This window comes from Mauremys reevesii, linkage group 4 (assembly GCF_016161935.1).
Source record: "Mauremys reevesii isolate NIE-2019 linkage group 4, ASM1616193v1, whole genome shotgun sequence".
Lineage (NCBI taxonomy): Eukaryota > Metazoa > Chordata > Testudines > Geoemydidae > Mauremys > Mauremys reevesii.
The window spans coordinates 71,106,277-71,124,886 of record NC_052626.1 but is presented as its reverse complement, the minus strand read 5'-3'; the positions used below and the strand labels follow the sequence as shown (position 1 = coordinate 71,124,886).

The window sequence follows — 18,610 nt, the reverse complement described above, 5'->3', positions numbered from 1 at the left end:
TGCATTGGTTCCTGGTAAACAGAGACAATATTCTACCAATTTGCCAATATTTTTGTAGGAAACATCATTTTCACTGAAGGCTTTGAATATTTCAATCCATCTGTTCGATAGTGGTACAGAATTTTGTCTCCGGTGAGTAATTTTTTCATCTGTAATGTAGCGCAGGACAAAGCAGGTTTCATCAAACAGTTCATCTTCTATTAAATTGATTTCAGAAAAATACTGAAGAATGTAATCACTGCAAACTTGAATGTTGTCATGGGTGAGTTTAGTGTTTAACAAAACCCAATTGAATTTTTCGGTATGCTTAATAGGTCCTTCCCATTCCTCTAGATATTGAATACATGTGTCATAAAATTCTACCACTTTTTCTTTGAAAATAGCAGGTTTTAATATGCCTTCTTCCTCAAGCTGCTTCAAATTTTGCCGCACCTGTAACGGCAAGAAAATGTTGGCTTTTCTGTCAGCTAATTTTGTTTTTAAGTCACTGTAAATATTGCTAGTTTCTATAATAGAAATCTCCTGTCCTTCTATTTTCAAAATAGCATTGTGGAACATTGATGACACGTTATGCAAAAAGTAAAGCCAAGACTCTGTCTCTGAATTATCAAAATAATTTGTGATAATTGTGGGGCTCTTCTCGTTTGAGGCAAAATATGATTTATGGGCAGGATATATTTGTAGGACGCGCTCAATCGCGGTCGTAACGCCAACCATCATGTGACACTGTATCCCAAGACTTTCTTATATTCGATGTCCACGAATTCACAAAATTCTTTCAATTCATTAACGCGCACTGTATATATATAAAAGTATGAATAAAACTTGGTGATGAAAGTTTGCACATCAATTGGTACACAGTCGCCTGTAGTTTGTATAGCATTGTTCAAAATATGAGCGGCACAACCAATTCCCACAAGCTCTCTTCCACCCAAATTTGATTTCAGCTTGGTAAAAATGTTATTTTTCCCACTTCTTCGCATTCCTTCAAAGTTAGTATTGGTGTTGTCAGCACAAAATCCAAGTACCTTGGTATCTAAACGATACTTTTTTAACACTTCCAAAATATAATCAGTAACTATGTCAGATGTTTCGCCTGGCAAATCTCTTACTTCCAAAATTTTGACGTGTATTCCAGACTGGTATGAAAAATATCTTCTTATTATGGGAATCAACTTTACTTCCTTGTGGTTTGATGCATCCGAATAAATAGAAATAAAATTTGCAGCATCTAAATCCTCTTCCAATAACTGTTTTGCATAAGGCACCAGCACATCGGTAACTATTGCCTCACATTTTGTTCTAGAACATGTAAACCTGGCATCAAAACATGTTTTAATCAGTTTGCAGGTACAATCCATTGATCGGAATGAGTGATTATGCATTACTGTGTGGTACGCCCATAAACCTTCAGCTGCAGCTAGTTTTCTTTCAGCATCTTCAAATTGTTTTTTCTTAAAATATGATGTCACACTCATACTTGCAATTGCTGCAGACACGGCCCGTTTATGTTTGACTGTTTGTATGTGGTTTTCAATGTCAGTTTTTCCACTGTTTGCAATAGAAAATATACTTCTGCATTTTACACATTCTACCTCACTATTGTCATTATTAGTACTTGCTTTGATGAATGTATATTTCGATTTTAACTTGTCATTGAAGACGCACTTTCGTCGTTTTGGCGCCATGGGTGTCCAAAAATAAACAATTATTACAAACTTCGTCGGATGTCGGTCTTGGTCCGAGGGGGTGAAGTCACCGGTCCAGGATCGAGGGGGGCGAAGACGCCGGTCCTGGTCCAAAGAGGCAAAGTCATCGGGTCCTGGCGAATCAGCGAGGTGCGCCGTGAAAACGGCGGAGTGAAAAGCTCAAGTAACCGAGAGCGCGGAGCTCTGAGGGCCAGTGTCACGGTCCGAAGATGCCAGATCACTGGTGCCTGTCTTGTGCTGCTGAGGGCCTTTTATAGTCCGAAGCTAACACCGAATTGGTCGATTTTGGCGGGCTCTGTGTGATGACATCATCATCGAGTTCCCACGGTTGGGCTGTATGTAATGCGCGGGAGTATTATCGAAGAGTCGCCGCGGCCACAATATAGTGAGAGTGCGTGTGCTGAATGCTGAGTATTGCCGAGATCCAACGACAAGAACCGTCGTGTAAAATAAAACTAAAACTAGGATAAATTAATAAAATTGATTTAGGCTGGTTTATCAAGGATTGATTTGATGTACTCAATCTTTTGATAAATTAATAATTTTTGATTTTGTAGTCCTAAACTGTACTGGTTACATCTCACGACTAACCAGACCACTGTCCAAAAAACCAGTACTGTACTGGTAAAACCAGTACGTATGGTCACTTTAGGTGAGGGGGAAAACTGCCACCCATCAGTGGGGTGGCAGTGGGGACCTGAGCCCATTCACTCCACTGCGTCCCGGCCCGGGTCCGAGGCAGCGGCTACCACGGCTGACGGTCAGTGGGGATCCTGACCGCAACACACTGACATGGGTATGGGTTGATCTGCAGCCTGACTAGGGTCGGCTGCCCCCGGGCCACTTCCAATTTCCCCCTCTGGGCCTACCTGGTCTGCGGCGTCCACTCCTGGGAAGTCCCACAGCATGGGCTCCTCGCAGCCCGGGTGGGGGGTAGATCCAGCAGTTCCTCGGGGAAGTCCGGCCAGTGCTGCTCCGGGGGTTCCTCGGGGTAACAACAGTGGAGAGGGGAAGTCTCCGGTGGCTCCTCGTCGTAGGTGGCACGGGGAAGCTCTGGCGGGTCCTCCCGGTAGCGAGTGAGGGGAAGCTCCGGCCAGTCCAGGCAACTGCTCTGGGCCCCAGTGGCTTCCCAGTCACGAGCTCCCTCGGGCAGGTCTGCTCCCAGCGGTGCCTGGGCTCTGACTGAGCTCGGATGGCCGGCTTTTATACTTCTGGGTCGCCGCCTGACCCTCTGAGGGGCGGGCTCACTGTTCTGTAGCCCCGCCCCTTCCGGTGTCCGGGCTCAACCCTCCCAGGGGAGGAGGGGAGCCACACCGGCCCGTTACAGAGTAGTTAACCATTTGATAGCTTTCATCACCATACAGTTTTTGGCAGGTTTCCACACCCCATCCCCATTTCTGGCGCCGTCAGCCCCTTTGACCATGCCCCTCGCTACGATACTTCCGGGGGTACCTTGGTTCAGGGGACAATTAGCTCAGTGTTAATGGCTCTAGCCTGCAGTCAGACCAAGTAACGGTAGAGAGTCTGTTTGCCCGGGGCCCTCAATCAGGGCAGGGCATCAATCAAGAAAGGGCTCTGGCCTACAGTCAGGCAGGCAGAGCAGCAGGAGGTCCATTTGCCTGGCCCTTGATCAGGGTAGGGCAGCAGTCAAGTAGGGGGGCTCTGGCCTACAGTCCAGCAGAGCTGTCACAGTCCAGGAGAGGTTAGCTCTCTGGTGGGCGAGTCAGCACAACCGTCTGGCATCCGGATTCAGGTGGGTGCCAGACCAATTCAGGCCTCCTGACAACCAGGTGGGGAGGCTGCCGCTCCTGACGTTGGGGTGGTAGGGTTAGAGGAACCCAGGCCCTCTCGTTCCACTGCGTCCCAGCTCAGGGCCCTAACAGCGGTGGAGTGGTCCGCCACTGGGTCAGCAGGGAAAGTCCAACCATAACACGCTGGCTGGCTTGTAGTCAATAACACATCTGAACCCAGTTCAGCTTCCCTGGGCTCCTTCCTACACGCCAATTCCATGTGTGCATGGGTTCCAGGGTTGTTGTTCGCTTTGGACCATGAAAAAGTTCAAGGAGCTGAGATTAGAGAAAAATCACATAAAATGTAAAAGGGCGTAAAGCCAATAGGGCTATCTATCTATCTATCTATCTATCTATCTCCATACACCACATCTCTCTCTCTCATCTCAGGAAAGATGCTTTGGGCCTGTTTTTTTAGATAAGAATAAGGCAGTTAAAGGGGGTGGGTAGTGAGGGGAGGGGAGGGAGAGGGCTATTGTTTAAAAATCTTGGATTGATAGGTTTGGTTCAGAGAAATTAATTCTATGACGCAGCTGTAGAACAGTTTCTGATTGGTCCGCCCGAGAGGCGGAGATAACCATGCTGGCGGCTGTGAGCCTCTTTTCCCAGAGGCAGCCACAAGGGTAAGTTCTCTCTTCCCCCGTGTCCCCTCCTTGCAGCTTTCTATACTGTCCTTCTCTCACTAACCAAAAACGATCTCTTGCTGTTTTCTATACTCTCCCTCTCTCAAGCCTGGTCTACACTACTCATTTATTTCGGAATTAGCCGAGTTAATTTGGAGAAAAAAAAATCATTCCTTCCACATGACCAAACTGGTTTCTTCGATTTAAAGGGCTCTTTAATCCAATTTCTGTACTCCACCTCAGCAAGTAGAGTAGCGCTTAAATCGAGATCGCAATCCCGGATTAAAAGTAGTGTGGATGCAATTCGAAGTTATTGGCTTCCGGGAAGTATCCCAGAATGTTTCCTTGTGACTGCTGTGGACAACACTCTCAACTCTGATGCACTAGCCAGGTGGGCAGGAAAAGCCCCAGGAACTTTTGAATTTCATTTCCTGTTTGGTCACCAGCAGCACAGGTGACCAGCAGCACAGTCCACTATCATAGGCAATCATGCAGAGAGCACCATCACAAGAGACCACGCAGTCCCGGATTCGCAGATGAGCTCCAGAATGGTCCGAATGGGAGGTACTGGATTTCATCGAATGTTGGGGAGAAAAATCTGTTATGGCAGAACTACGTTAAAAAGAAAAGAACGCAAAATACGTGCGCTAAAGTCTCCAGGGCCATGACGGAAAGAGGCTACTCCAGGGACACAGAGCAGTGTTGTACAAAAATCAGGGAGCTCAGTCAAGCGTACCAAAATGCCAGGGAGGCAAATGGGCGCTGTGGGTCACAGCATACATGCCGCTTCTACCGTGAGCTGCATGCAGTTATGGGGGTGACAACACCACTACCCCACCACTGTCCGTGGATATCTCCAAGGAGGAAGTTGAATGGAGCGAGGAGGATGAGTTATTGGAGGACGAAGAGGAGGAGGAGGAGGACAGTGCACAGGCGGTAAGTGGGAATCCATTTTCATCCCTAGCCAGGAACTATTCTTAATGCAGGAGCCAATAGCCCCCACCCCACTTCCATGATCCTGGAGAAGGTACTTCTGGCGAGTGAGCCTGATCGGAGCCATGCGGTGGCGGGGTGGGAGGTGGGTAAACACAGCCACGTTGGGCTGTTTGCATTTAGTTTAAAGGGCTCATCCTGCTCAGAGCCTCATTGGAGCCACGCAGTGGGTGCGAGTCTGTGTGTGTGTGTTGTGTGAAGCAATCATCCCAGAGAGCCTGCAGGACCTCCTTTTATACTGCAAACCTACCAGGCATTGCTTGCTATGAGAAAGGGGGCCCAGCAGTTTGAAAGTATTGAAATGAATGCGGAAGAAACAGAACCCCATGTGCCCCTAGGGCTTACCATGGCTGGCTGCAAGCTGAATTCTGTTGCCCGGCTGTGTGTGATGTGCTGTGTACTATGAATTGCCTGTTTCACTGAGAAACAGTGTGTCCTTTGTTCTCTGAAATGTATCTTTTAAAATACTACTCTTCCTTTTTCTCCTCCTGCAGGTGCAAATGTTTCAACGCAGCCCCAATCTACTCCATCCAAGAGGCTGGTCCAGATTAGAAGGCAGAAAAAAGGAACTCGGGACAACATATTCGCCGAGCTCATGCAGTCCTCCAGCGCTGATAGGGCCCCGCTGAATGCGTGGTGGTAAACAATTGCGCAGTCACGTAATGCATTACAGGAACACGAAGAGAGGAGGGACGCGCGCGATGAGAGCAGGTAGGACACTATGGTCGAGCTCATGGGGGAGCAAACTGACATGCTGCCCTGTATGGTGGATCTAATGCAGGAAAGGCAGAAAGATCACAGATTGCCGCTGCTGCCCCTGTATAACTGCCCTCCCTCCTCCCCAAGTTCCATAGCCTCCTCACCCAGACGCCCAAGAACACGACGGGGGAGGTCTAAGGGGACTCACACACTCAACCCCAGAGGCTCACCCAAGCAGCAGAAAGTTGGCATATGTGAACTTTTGATTTGGTTTCTGGACTTCTCCTTCCCTTCTTCTCCACCCCCATAGCCCAACCCCTCCTCCCCCCATTTACCTTCTGATTTCTCTCCATGTGTTGTGCAATGAATACTAAAGAATGGTTTTTAAACAATTGTGACTTTATTTCCTTTCATATATATAGGGGGCGGGTAACTTCAAGATAAACAAACACAAGTGTCACACTGTACCCTGGCCAATCATGAAACTGTCTTTCAAAGCTTCTCTGATGCACAGCACACCCTGCTGCACTCTTCTAATCGCCTTGTTCTCTGGCTGTGCGAAATTGGCCACCAGGCAAGTTGCCTCAACCTCCCATTCCGCCATAAACGTCTCCCCCTTACTCTCACAGATATTGTGGAGCACACAACAAGCAGCAATTACAATTGGAGTATTGGTTGTGCTGAGATCTAACCAAGTCAGTAAACTGCGCCAGCACTCTTTCAAACGTCCAAAAGCACATTCGACCACCATCCTGCATTTGCTTAGCCTATAGTTGAACTGCTCCTTACTACTGTCCAGGGTGCCTGTGTACGACTTCATGAGCCATGGCATTAAGGGGTAGGCTGGGTCCCCCAGGATAACTATAGGCATTTCCACATCCCCAACAGTAATTTTCTTGTCTGGGAAGTAAGTCCCTTCCTGCAGCTGTTCCAACAGACCAGAGTTCCTGAAGTTGCGAGTGTCATGCACTTTCCCGGCCATCCCACCTTGATGTCAGTGAAATGTCCTTTGTGATCCACCAGTGCTTGCAGCACCATGGAAACGTACCCCTTACAGTTTACATATTGGCCGCCCCGGTGTGCCGGGGCCAAGATAGGGATATGCGTTCTGTCTATCGCCCCACTGCAGTTAGGGAACCCCAGCGCATTAAAGCCATCCACAATGGTCTGCACATTTTCCAAAGTCACTACCCTTGATAGCAACTGGTCAATGATTGCATTGGCTACTTGCAGCACAGCAGCCCCTATGGTAGATTTGCCCACTCCAAACTGATTCCTGACTGACTGGTAGCTGTTGGGCATTGCAAGCTTCCACAGTGCTATGGCCACGCACTTCTCAACTGTGAGGGCTGCTCTCATTTTGCTGTCTGTGCTTCAGGGCAGGGAACAGCAAGTCACAAAGTTCCCTGAAAGTGGCCCTACGCATACGAAAGTTTCGCAGCCACTGGGAATCATCCCAGATCTGCAAAACTATGTGGTCCCACCAGTCTGTGCTTGTTTCCTGGGCCCAAAATTGGCGTTCCACGGCATGAACCTGGCCCAACACCACCATGATCTCCCAATCGCTGCATGCTGTGCTTCTAGGAACAGAGGTGTCCATGTCCTCATCAGTACAGTAATCGCTCTGTCGTCACTTCCTCGCCCATTTTTGCAGAAACTTCACATACTGCTGGATAATGCGTGAGGCATTTACAATGGTCAAGACTGCAGCAGAGATCTGAGTGGGCTACATACTTGCCGCGCTATGGTGCCTGCATGGGTAATCCTGGAAAAATGGCATGAAACGTAGGAGAGCTGTTCGGTTCAAGATGGCTGATAAAAGGCGGGAAATGGTTTCCTTCTGTAGCTTTCAGTGGAGCCCAGCACCGACAACATGGAGAAATTTGCTACTGATGCAAGAATGGGAGAGCAGAGTTTGCAGCGGAAGCTGTGCTGCTCGGTTGACGATTATTCTGCCAGGTGAGTTCTTTCACCCGACCTTCTCAACCTTCCTTTATATTTCCTATTCTATTTAATTAGCCTTTGGTTTTTTAAATTGAGTTCAATTTTTTTTACTCTTATAATTTTTTAGTCCCAACAAAAATAACCTTTTACCACGTTCTTACAAACTCCTCTCTCTTGTTGCTTTCTCTAGTTTCCCCTCTTTCTTCTATTTAAGATAACCTTTCTTTCCTTTTTTCCTCTAAGCCTAAGCAATCTTTCTTTTTTTAAAACTCCTTTTCTTTAAGGCCTCTGTAGCGAGATGGCATAGTCTCCTGTCCTGACAGACAGGGAGGGATCCGTGAACGCCCCCCTGGTGGGTAGAACGGGGACTTGCATGGCCTCCCCGCTGGAAGCAGAGGGTGGGACAGGAAGCGGAACTATAAAAGGCTGGTCCTCCAGCTCAGTCGGGGAGGGCTGCCTGAGGAGCAGGACGTCTCTTCCCGTTGCGTGAGCCCAGACCTAACGGAGACCGCTCTCCTGACAGAGACCCAGAGGTGCTGACAAAGCTGCCAGATGCCAGGATCTCCGAGGAGCTGGGGGCTGCCACTAGCTGTCTATCCCAGCGGCGAACAACAACCCTGGAACCCATGTACACACGGAATGGGTGTGTCGGATGGAGCCAAGGGAAGCAGAATTAGGTTTGGCTGTGTTATTGACTACAAGCCAGCCAGCGTGTGGCGGCTGGACTTTCCCCGCTGACCCAGTGGCGGACAACTCCACTGCTGTTAGGGTCCTGGGCTGGGATGCAGTGGAATGGGAGGACCTGAGTTCCTCTGCCCCTACCACCTCAACGTCAGGAGTGGCAGCCTCCCCCCTGGTTGTCAGGAGGCCTGAATTGGTCTGGCACCCACCTGAATCCAGATGCCAGATGGTTGTCCTGACATTCCCACCAGAGAGCTAACCTCCCCTAGACTGCGACAGCTTTGCCGGACTGTAGGCCAGAGCCCCCCTACTTGACTGCTGCCCTACCCTGATCAAGGGCCAGGCAAATGGACCTCCTGCTGCTCTGCCTGCCTGACTGTAGGCCAGATCCCTTCTCGACTGACGCCCTGCCCTGATTGAGGGCCCCGGGCAAACAGACTCTCTACCGTTACTTGGCCTGACTGCAGGCTAGAGCCATTAACACTGAGCTAATTTTCCCCTGAACCACCGTACCCGGAAGTATCATAGCAAGGGGTGTGGTCTCCCACCCAGATGGACGGACGGTGGGGCCTGGGGGGGGACTGCAAACCCTTTACAGCCTCTCTTTCTACTCATTCGTACTTTTTCTCTAAATATGTCAAAACACAAGCACACAACCTTCCCCCGGCCAAACACAGAAAAATAATACAAAATAAATTTTCAAAATGGCCGACGGCATCAAAAACGTACACGACTGGAAATGGGGACGGAGGGCAGGACGTAAATGCAACACGGTGCATGGAAACCTGTCCAAAAGTACATGATGATGAAAGCTATCGAGCAGTTAACTACTCACATGGCTGGGCAGGGCAGGCAGCCAGTTGGGAAGAAGCCATGTGTTCCACCTTGCTCCAGGTGGGCTCTGATGCACCAAGCCCCCAGAGAAGGGAGGCTGGCTTTTCCCAGACCTAGGGCAGCTGGGCAGCTTCAATGAGCTGGCTCTCCGCAGTGCACATTGTTCTTATCCTATGGACCAATGTCCATAGGCTGCAGCAGGCTGGAGGCTGGTTCTTGAAGGCCTCCAGGATGAAGATGGTCTGAGAAGCCAGGCATCGGACTGAGGACTTGCTGTCCTGCTGCAAGCCTTTGAGGTCTAAGATTGAAAGGAAGGAAATGGAGGTCAGAGCCATGGCACTCTGGAGAGCCCCGGCAGGCCAAGCCAGCTCTGTACCTCTCGGCCCACAACAAGGAGGCAGCAGGCCAGGTGGCAGGAGGCAGGGGACTAGCGGGAACAACCAGCAACCCTCACTAAACATCCCCGCCGCCCTCCACAGCTGGGGGAGCCTCCAGACACAGGTAAGAAGTCCCAATGAACCCCATTCACTCACTATTTCTAGGACTGCCTCCTCCCTGCAGTATCTGAGAGCCTCATCCCTGCCTGTATTTACCCTCCCCCTTCCCCCCCAATGCATAGATGGGCACTTAGGCCTAGAGAGGGGGAGAGGCACACAGGGGGCTTGGGCAGTGTTAGGCGCCGCCTAACTTCAGGTGCTCTGCTGCCCTCCAGGAAATGCCGAGGAGGGAGCTCAGCCATTCTCTAGCTCCGGTTGGGAGGCCCAGCTGTGAATCTGCTCTGGGAGTGAGGAGTCTGAGCTATGTCACCCACCCTTCCCTTTTCCCGAACAAATGTGGTGGAGATGCTGCTCTGCCCTGTGCTGCCCAGGAGTCCGGACACGCAGCAGGGAGGTAGGTGACCGGACGTCACTTCAGCCTCATTTGGAGCAGTGGCTTGACCCCAGGTGTCCCACGTGGAGGTGACTGCTCCAAACACTGGGCTAGTGAGTGCAAGGGGGGAGGCAGCACCCCACTTTGGCTGTGTTTGTGGGGGGCAATCATCTGCGAAGGCCAGCCAGCTCAGGCCCAGTTTGGGGATCTACCAGGCCACAGCTCTGAGGTCAGGGCTAAGTGCCTGGGCACATGCCAACCAGCAGACACGACAGGGTGAGGGGGCAGCTGATCAGGGGGTTGGGGATTGACATTTTGCATCCCCTTGTGGCTCTCGCCTGTGACCACGTTGCTGGCGTCGGAGATTGAACCCACCCTGCAGCCCTGGGCCATTCATCCCCCTAGTGCTCAGTACTCAAAGCGGGACCACTCACTGTCGCAGATGGCGTCCAGCTTGTCCTGGCTCCCCTGGTCCAGCTTCCGGGCAGTGAGCCCTACACACACAAACAGCTCATCACATCCCCGCGTCCCCAGCAAGGGTGTTAAAGAGCCTGTCACCCTCCAAGCACCGCGGCTTTCCCCCGCCCCTCACTGGCCAGGACACGCTCCTGAATCCCCAGGGGAAAGGGTGAGTCCCCAGAGATGGCTACAGGGCTGGTTGCCAAAGGAGAGCACAGCGCCTTGAAGGTCCACTACCAAGAGCCCATGGTGGGGTGGGGGCGGAGAATGGGGACTGCATGAGGAGCAGTGGGCTTAGAGGGGTCCCATCAGCCAATCAGGGCAGTTTGGGGTGAGCTTGCTCCTGTGGGTTTCTGACACCCCTTCGCCTTCATTAGGGAATCAGGAGCCCAGGGATCACTTCTCGCTGCTGGCAGGGACTGAGGAGAGCCTGGGACCAGATCCAACCCCTCTGCTAAAGGGACCCCTCTGCTCTGTGGTTACCTAGGAACCTGATGGCTGCTTCCTAACTGGAGTCTGTGGGTTCTGCAGGAAGGCCATGGTCTGGCCCAGGAAGTCATCAGCTCTCTCCTTGTAGTGGATCACCTAGGAGCCAGAACAAAGGAGCACAAGATTATTAAAGGCCTTTCCGTCCCACAGGCCAGCTTGCAGGTGTGTGGAGCGCACGTCCTGTTTTTTCCCCTCCTTCCTGTGCTGGGAGGATCACGCAGAGGGACCACACCCAGGGCCAGGTGTGGTCCCGGGGCTGGGGCTCAGTGTGGGCACAGAGCCAGGCAATTGGGGGTGCCCTATCCACTGATTCCTCCACTTCTGCCAGCGAGGGCTGTGCAGTGAATGGCCAGAGGGCTCCCTCACCAGGCAGTCACAGCTTCGCCAGGTTTCCTTGTGCTGGATGAGGCCACTGAGCTGGTGCCACCTCAGGAATTGGGCGGCACTGCTGAGGGTGTCCCAACACACCTGCAAAACAAGAGGGGCCGGGGCGAGCCGGACACAGTTATGGGAGCTGGAAGCCACTAGCCTAGTTACCGGAGGCCAGGGAGGCCGTGCGTGCTGAACGCTTCCCTGCCCTGGCTGCTCACGGAAGGGCGGCGGTGTGGCTAAGGCAATGGCTGGAGACCTGACTCAATTCCCAGCTCTCTGTGCAGGAACTCAGGCAAGTTGCTTAGGCCCAGGCTGCAAAGGGATTTAGGTGCCTAATGCCCATGGGGGTTCAATATTTTTGAGGCTGCGCCTCAGTTCCCCACCTCATGGGGTGAATTCATTAGTGCTGGTGGCATTTGTGTCCCAAGTGATGGGGGCCATGAGCACTAGCATGTGCAGAGGCATGGGGGGGAGGGGCTTGGGCATGTCATGGCTAGTACGGGCTGTCCGGGCCGCTTGGCTAAGGGCACATTGGGTCCTGTGCACCATCTGGAGGCTGAGTAGCCCTGATCCTGGTAGGGATATGGCCAGGGTTGTGCTCTTCCCACCAGCACAGCCAGGGGAGTGTGCGGAGGCCAGTGGCTGTAGGAGTGGTGAGGCGACCACCGCCCCACCCAATCTCTCAGCCTGGCTGCAGGGGGGTGTTGAGCTCAGAGGATGCAGAGAAGACTCAGCAGTTGGGTGGGGTGCCATGGTCATGGCACTACTGGACTCAACATTCAAGTGATTTTGAGTGCCTGATTGTCACAGCTCTGAGCACCTGCCCTCTACCGGCCAGACCCTTTAAAGGGGGGTGTCACATGTTGCCCCCCCCAAACAAATGGTCGCTCTGTAACTATCTCAGCCGCAGACTCCACCCGTGGCCTCACCTGGGACACGTTGGGACGCTCATCATGCACAAGGAGGAGCAGTGGGACCAGGCTCTGGAGCACATGCTCCTTCATCTGCCTCCGGTTGGGCCCCCTTACAAGCTCCAGCAGGTCTTTAAAAAGGGTGATGGAGAGCACCTGGAGCTTGCTGGTCACCTGCAAGAGATGATATAGGGAGGGGAGGAGACACTGTGACAGTCATTCTCATCCAGCGGGGCAAGCGCACACTGTGCCAGAGATGTCTGCCCTGCAGGGGGTATTGGTAACTCACCCCCAGCCATACAGCCACAGCTGGGGCCAGAGTCTCATGGGCATAGCGCCATTGAAGGCAATAGAGATGCAGATTTCCACCAGCTGAGGGGCTGGCCTGGTAACTTCTTGGCCAGGGAGAGCAGTAAGCTGGGGTGAGACTGCCCCGGGCTCTCACAGCCAGCTCTGGGTGCACTGACATCAGCACCCGCCTGTGTCAGCCAAGGGGAAACATTCAGGGTGGAGCAGCGCCAGGACAGGGGCGGCAGAGAGGGAGCGATGAGGAAAGATTCAAAGAGCGAAGGGGGGGTGTAGTTTGTCCACCCGCTTTGCAGGCCCAGCTCACACTGGTGTTGACCCACAGCAGCCCTCTAGCCGGGCCAAGGAGGCCAGGCATAGGGGGCAAATTCCTACATTGGTGTTTGTTTGGGCCATGCTCAGGGACCTGGGGTGAATTTAACCAGGGCCAAGGGGTGGTAAATGTGCAGGAGCTCCCAGATAGGGGGCCTTGGATGCCATGACTGGAAGCCACCCAGCCTCCAGGGGTTTGGGGTGGGGTGAGGGGTCAGCTCAGATGGTCAGCTGGGCAGCTGAGCCCAGATGGTCAGATGGTCAGCTGAGCTGGTCAGCTGGGCAGGCTCTGTACAAAACACGTGGGAGGGGTATGGGGGCATCAGGGCTGCACTGCAGTGGGCACAGGCAGATGTTGAACTGGCACCTCTCTGGTCTTCCCTCCAGTTGTTGAGGCCTGTTTGCCTTTCCCTGGTGATGGGTGTAGTAAGTGCAGGCCATGATAAAGGCCCAGTATGAGGCCTGAGGCCTGAACTAAAGTAATGAACAAGACTTTGCTAACATAAAGCAAAGGTAAGCTGTGAGCCAGAGGCAGGCCCTGCTCACAGAAGCTGGCAAGGAAAGGGCTGATACGTACCTAAAAGGTACTGAACATTCACATACTTGCACATTCCACACAGATAACAAAGAACAGGCTGGCCCATCCCAATGACAGGGGCAAAAGGGTAAAATGATGGATAGTTATTTTGATCGAACCAACATGTACAAGGTAGAAGGTGGCACCTAAATACGAGAAAGGTTGTACCGTGCTACGTGGAGGGGTTATACCTCATAGGTCAGGTGTGATGTGTAACTTGTTTGTGTCTGTGTATAAGAATGCATCCCTGGGGCGGTGCCTTTGTCCGGCCGAGGGGGCAGTGGAAAGTCCCGCCACTGAGCCGGGTCCATTGCCAAGAGGCACTTTCTCGTAGTATGCCCTGAATTAGGCTAAGAAACCTACAGGAACTGCAATTGTGTCCGAGGTCGCAATAAACCTAGCCGACGTGGCTTTGCATCTTACTGGACTCTGTGGTTATTGGGGTTGTCGTCGGGTCTGCTGTGTCAGCTATCTGCAGAGCTGGGGTAGCACACAGAGGGAACACACGACGCAGCCGAGTGATATCAACAAGGAGAAAGCAGAGCACCACACCGGTAGCACTCTGACAACACACTTCTGACAACAATGGGCGTTGTGTTCATTAACACTATTTGGATATAACCCCTGCCCCATAAAGAACCTGTTCTGTTCCCCCCGGGCCTGAGAGGGGTTTGGTTTAAAGGGCTCACCCCAGGGCGAGATCCTGCATCCTTGGTCCAGGCTGCCCTGTCCCTTTGGCCAGCTGGGGATCCAGGAGACCCTGGGAACAGCTTTAGCCAGGCCTGTGCCACTACTAAATAAAGAGTGGCAGGGTCCCAGCAGAATTCGGGAGGGCTGAGAGTAGGATTTACCATTATGAGAGCTGGGGAGTCCCTCCAGGAGCCCCCACTGGGGCATTACCCCTGGAAGGCAGTAATGGATGGGCCCCTTTCTCCTGCCCGCTTGCTGGATCTCGCCACCCAGTGTGGGACTGAACATCAGTCTGGTGAATGCGCCAGCGGGGGCTAGTTTGTGGGTACAAAAGATCTGAGGAGAACTTTCCCCTCCTTTGACGCTGCCCTGCCATGAGAACGAAGAGGAGAGGAAAGGGCGGTAGCTGCAGAACCTACAGACAGAGCCATTTCCTTATGGAGCTGACAGGCCAGCTGTAGGATTCCTGGCCAGGGAAAGGAGGGGCAGATTTTCACCAAGGTACCATCACTTGTCACCCTGGAAGCCAGCAAGAGCATTGCAGCACCCTGTGCTGCAGAGGCCCCCTCGCTGCATGCAGGCTCAGGAATGCACGTCCTTCCCCAAGGGGAGCCTCGTCCCCAGGCTGCCCTCATCCTTGTCAGTAGGCCTGCGGGACACCAGGGTTCCCATCCTTTCTGCCATGTGCTCTCATGGAGAGTGAGAGGAAGGCGGGAATGGGCTCATGATTTATGACAATCCGTTTTCTGGCTAGGACCATAGCACAGGCCCTGCTAGCCCACCCCCTAGCCCCCACTCACATGTCTGCAGTTTGATGGGATCTCCTGTGAGCTGCCAGGCCTTACATCATGAAACAACGGCAGGAGTTGCGCAGCCACTTGCACAGCCGCGCAGCTGGCGCTCTGCCTGTCCATGCCGGCGAGGAGGTGTTTCAGCACGGCGATGGCCTTGCGGATGAGGTCTCTGTCTACCTCCTGGAGTCGCTCCAGGACATCTGGCAGCAGATGCTGGAGTTTCCCCACCTGTGTGAAACAAGGAGCTGCTTTACGAAACACCCCCCAGTGACCCAACAAGCCATTTCCAAAACAATGTCTGCCTCCCCTGCAGACAGAGGCATGGGAGCTAGGGGTGCTGGGGGTGCTGCAGCACTCCCAGGTTTTACGCAGGGCTCTGCTCCTGGCCCCACACACAGGGTCCCAGCTGCCGGCCCTGTGCCAACCCCCAGCTATGGCCCCAGCCTTGGTCCCCTTGCCCCCTCCACCCCCCACCCCCCCCAGCTGGAGCTATGGCCCTGCTCCTGACCAAAGCTCTAGTGGTGGAGGGGTGTGTGGACAGGGGTAAGGGTGTGTGTGTGCAGCACCTCCACTATAAAAAGTCTTCCAGCGCCCCTGCCTCCAGAGACATATTACAGCCTCAAAGCCTTTGCACAGCCAGCTAAGATCACGGGCAGTGGGTCCGGCAACCTGCAACATAAGCAGCTGCTTCCTTGTACTCCAGATCTCAGGGGATGGTTTTTATTAGCAGATATCATCCGTGGAAAGTTCTCTACACAACACGTTGACCCCAAATAAATCAAGTGTATTATTGTTCGAATAGCACCTCGAGGGCCTGTCTGCAATGAGGGCTTGTGCTGGGGGCTTTCCAGGCACAGGAAGAGACGGTCCCTGCCCTGGAGCTTACAGGCTAGACACACGAAGACAGGATTTCTATCCCCATTGTACAGACATGGAACTCGGGCACAGAGAGGTTACGTGACTCGCCCACAGTCACTTAGGGAGTCTGGCAGAGCCAGGAACCGAACCTGGGTTCTCCTGAATCCTGGTCCTTACAGCCCAGCCTAGGGGAGGGAGTCGATTTTGCACACTAGTTCTAGGGTTAGGCTGTTACTAAAAGCCAGATTCAGTCATTTCTGTATTTGGTTTTTCAACCTTTCAAAGACAGCCCCACAAAATCTCAACCGGCATCAGGGAAAAAATAGGTCATATACAGGCTAACCGGTTCCGGAAAGGAAAATGAACCACGAGCAAGTGAAAACCAGGCTGAAGTGCATGGAATGATGGGAATGGTGTATAACAAAGAGAATTACAGTCACGCCCTCTCCATGTCTGATCTAGTCATAGTCCGGGTTTAATAAACCGGACTGACCCCCTATTCTCAGGCGAAGTAAATTATCATTAACGAGAGTTGCCTTCAGATTGTCTCCTCTTTACCAGGCTGTCAGATCTGTGTATTTAAGCCCCAAGGGCTTTCTCTGCCTTCACTATATTGTGGGTATCAAACTTGTTATGAGATCTTAGCAGCAAAAGGCCCTTCCAGAGCTCTTCAGAGGAGCGAGTGCTGCGGGACAGAGCCGTGACGTCAACAGTTAAAACCTATGAGGCTTTAAAAGGGGATTTGTAGGAAAAAATGGTTCCTAATTGTAGTGAAATGGCTCTATCCAAGCGTCCCTGATCACTGGGGTCGCCAGCATTCCCTGGGGGTCTAGAGTCTGCAGCTCTGCTGCTACTCTAGTGCTAGGGTTCTTTGGATCACAGAGACCCCAGACACAATCAGGCCCAGCTGTGCCAGATGCTCCACACACCTAGAGACGCACCCTGCAGGAGCCAGGCCCTGCCCTGCAGAACAGCAGACAAAGGCCAGGCAGGGGCTTGCCCAAGGGCACCCCGCAGGTCAGTGGCAGAGCCAGGAATAGAAGCCAGGGCTCCTGACTCCAGGCCAGGGCCATACCCCCTGGGAAGGTTTCAATGACCCCAGCCCTGCAGCAGCTCCCTGCGGTTCTGGGTTTATCCCCCAGCCCTCCTCCCCTCTCACCTTCTCTGGGCGAAGGGCCAGATTGAGGAGGCCTTTGAGCGCCAACCAGCGCACCACGGTCTTGGGGTCTCTCAGCAGCCCGCCCATCTCCTCCACGATGGCGTCTTCCAGCTCGCTGCCAAGGTCAGGGCACTTGAGGAGCTAACACACCAACAGCAAATCAAGCTAGAGAACGGGGCTGGCCTCTTGCGACTCATCTCTGCCACGGGGCCCTTAGCTCCACTGGCCAAGGCCTGGCATGGGCTGCATGCAGGGCATCGCAATTGGTCACCGTGTGGGCCCCACTGAAACGCTTCTAGCGCGACGGCCCCTCGAGGCTCCAGCTGAGATCAAGGCCTGCCCTGCTCCCTCACTAAGGCTCAGCTGCACACGGAGCAGTGGTGTGGGGCGGGTCTGCAGCCTTGTGCTCCAAAGGGTCGCCCGGTCTGCGGGGGGCAGGTGAACTGGCCATGAATGGGCAGGTGGCTGCCCGGCCTGCGCATGGCACACGGATGTCAGAGGGGGCTCGAGAGCCGAGGTCACACAAGGGACCATTCTATGGAACTGAGCCTTGGGGAACAAGAGACACCTGACCCTGGGCCTTGCTCCAGCCCCGTGACACCAGCTGGGACAGGTAACAATGCCCAGACTGAGTGACTCCACCCCTAGGGTTGTAGGAGCTTTCCCTGCCCCTGCTCACCCACCCATCCACCCACCCCCAGGGCCTTCAGGGCCACCCCTCTCCTGGCCATAGGCATGAGCGGCAAGTTCCATTGGCCCATGGTGCCTGGGCACCATGGGCCTCAGCCCCACCTTTCCCCCCACGTCTCCCAGGCCATTTAAAACAGCCTGGGGCCCCCACCACCACTGGCAGCGCAGCAGAGCTGAGCGACCTCCTGCCTGCTTGCTCCCATGGCTGCCAGCCCCTCCCTGTGGCCCCTGGGTGGGGTGGGCGCGCCCCTGCAGCCAGTAGGAAGCTGTGGGGGCAGTGCCTCGGGGTAGCAGCACATGGAGGGCCCCCGGCCCGCCCTGTCTAGGAGCCCCAGATAAGCGCTGCACCCTCCCAACTCCTCCCAGAGCCTGCCCCCCACCCCTTTCCCGCACCCCACTCTGGCCCCCAAACTCCTTCCCAGAGCCTGCACCCCCTCCCTCCACACCCCCTCCTGTCCCCAAACTCCCTCCCAGAGCCTGCATCCCCACCCTCTCCTGCACTCCCACCCTCTGACCCATCCCAGAGCCTGCACCCCAGGCCCCCTCCCCCACCCAAACTCCCTCCCAGAGACTTAGGCAGGTGGGGGGCAGAGTTTAGGGGGGCAGAGTTTGGAGGGGCAGGTTCTGCTGAGCACCACCAAAATTTCTACAAATCTGCCGTCCCTGGCCATAGGTCAGCCCCATGCCCCAGTCACCGCTGGGCCGGGGCGCTTCTCACGACCCTCACCCGCTGGTGAGGCTCACCTGAATGAAGAGCGCCACGGCCGGGACGTACCGCCTATCGTCCCGATCGTTGAGGATGGCCATGAGATGGTGGAAAATCCAGTTTCGCTCCTGGAAATTGAGCGAA

At 53.7% G+C, this 18,610-nt stretch overlaps 1 protein-coding gene across 5 annotated transcripts in view; it reads right to left on the bottom strand.

The window, feature by feature from the left end:
- The window catches only part of C1QTNF4 (C1q and TNF related 4), a 57,082-nt gene extending 45,981 nt beyond the window's left edge, over window positions 1–11,101 (bottom strand). For 2 of the 5 annotated variants that reach the window (XM_039537828.1, XM_039537829.1), the window contains exon 1: window positions 2,579–2,896. The gene's annotated coding sequence lies outside the window, so the exon portion shown is untranslated. Of the gene's footprint in view, window positions 1–1,933; window positions 2,171–2,578; window positions 3,776–7,304; window positions 7,704–9,274; window positions 9,572–10,577 lie in introns of those variants that run through there. The other 3 variants (XR_005598204.1, XR_005598205.1, XR_005598206.1) reach the window with 3 other exon arrangements.
- Window positions 11,102–18,610: the final 7,509 nt, after the last annotated feature.